The sequence below is a fragment of the Larimichthys crocea genome, unplaced genomic scaffold (genome assembly GCF_000972845.2).
Source record: "Larimichthys crocea isolate SSNF unplaced genomic scaffold, L_crocea_2.0 scaffold33623, whole genome shotgun sequence".
Classification (NCBI taxonomy): Eukaryota; Metazoa; Chordata; class Actinopteri; family Sciaenidae; genus Larimichthys; species Larimichthys crocea.
The window spans coordinates 1-1,653 of NW_020854439.1; the positions used below are offsets into that span (position 1 = coordinate 1).

At 37.7% G+C, this 1,653-nt stretch overlaps 1 long non-coding RNA gene across 3 annotated transcripts; it reads right to left on the reverse strand.

Annotated features, from left to right (window-relative positions):
- Nucleotides 1–8: 8 nt before the first annotated feature.
- Nucleotides 9–1,647, reverse strand: LOC104940095 (uncharacterized). 3 transcript variants are annotated; one of them, XR_003461931.1, is made up of 6 exons: nt 1,600–1,647; nt 1,345–1,434; nt 1,188–1,235; nt 1,030–1,077; nt 748–837; nt 9–529 (listed from the first exon to the last, which is right to left on the reverse strand). It is a non-coding gene; the product is annotated as an uncharacterized LOC104940095 (long non-coding RNA). The 3 variants fall into 3 exon arrangements; XR_003461930.1 differs by having other exon boundaries at nt 9–532; XR_003461929.1 differs by having other exon boundaries at nt 9–549.
- Between the last annotated feature and the right edge of the window lie 6 nt (nt 1,648–1,653).

Here is a 1,653-nt window from a genome sequence, read left to right on the forward strand (position 1 = left end):
CAAACAAAAATGATTACAGGCCGAATAACACAAACAATAAAACCGCTCACTGGCACACAGACAGATGACAAACAGCCAAACTATGAAAAAACTATTCAAGTGTCACAGGTCTAAATGCACTTTACCATTGTCCACTTACATTTACTCTTCGAAGTAGTGATTAAAACGTAACAGAAGATTTTCCAAACGTCTGTCCGACAGTCGATTTCTCTTAGCAGTAAGAATGGGACTCCCAGGGCACAGCATCATCACATCGCTTTGTAACGCGTTACCCACAACACTGCACGACTTACATACATAGATACACATACATATTTGCATGACATACATAAACAGGACAATGACATAGATTCAGTAGTAGTTTGTGTGCCAGACACAGAGAAGTTGTCAAAAACAGGGTCTGACTGTCAGGTCTGACTGTCTTCGTACTACATACTAAATGAGTCATCAAAACAAAGTTTTCTTCCAGTTATAGATGGATTTAGTTGGTTTGTTTCCTCAGGTGTCAGATGTCTGATCTTCTCCTGTTCTACTGAAGGTGTTTTCACCCTTGAGGTAAAAAAAAAACAAAATAAAGTCAGCGTCCACTCATGTTATTACATAATACTATATATTTTATCATTAACTGTATGTGAAGTGCACAATGATGTTTAAAAATAACACCTGAGTTCATGATGTTTAGAAACACTCTTCTAGTAAGTAATAAATATGTTCAAAGTAATTAACAACAATAGAAAAGTGTCTTACTCATGAGTGTCTTCAGTTGTTTTGTCCGCCTGGTCCTCCTCAGATGTCAGTTGTCTGATCTCCTCCTGGTCTAATAAAGGTGTTTGGACCCTTGAAGTAAAAATAAAGTCAGGTTCCACTCATGTTATTACATCATACTATATAATTAAATTAATCTGAACAACAGTTTGTGAACATGCCGAGTGCACGATGGTGGCTTCATGTATGAATAACACCTGACAGACACTCCTCCAGTAAGTGATAAATATGTTCAAAGTAATTAACAGCAGGAAAGTGTCTTACTCATGAGTGTCTTCAGTTGTTTTGTCCGCCTGGTTCTCCTCAGAGTTCCTGTGTGAGAGAAGTTGGTCGTCAGTAATACAAATGTATATAATAAAAGTAATATAAGACAGTGAAGCTTTCCTACTGTTAATAATAACAACAATAGGAAAGTGTCTTACTCATGAGTGTCTTCAGTTGTTTTGTCCGCCTGGTTCTCCTCAGAGTTCCTGTGTGAGACAAGTTGGGCGTCAGTAATACAAATGTATATAATAAAAGTAATATAAGACAGTGAAGCTTTCCTACTGTTAATAATAACAACAATAGGAAGTGTCGTACTCATGAGTGTCTTCAGTTGTTTTGTCCGCCTGGTCCTCCTCAGGTATCAGTTGTCTGATCTCCTCCTGGTCTAATAAAGCTGTTTGGACCCTTGAAGTAAAAATAAAGTCCGGTTCCACTCATGTTATTACATTATACTTTTGTGAACATGCCAAGTGCACGATGGTGTCTTCATGTATGAATAACACCTGACAGACACTCCTCCAGTAAGTAATAAATATGTTCAAAGTATTTAACAGCAGGAAAGTGTCTTACTCATGAGTGTCTTCAGTTGTTTTGTCCGTGTGGTTCTCCTCAGAGTTCCTGTGT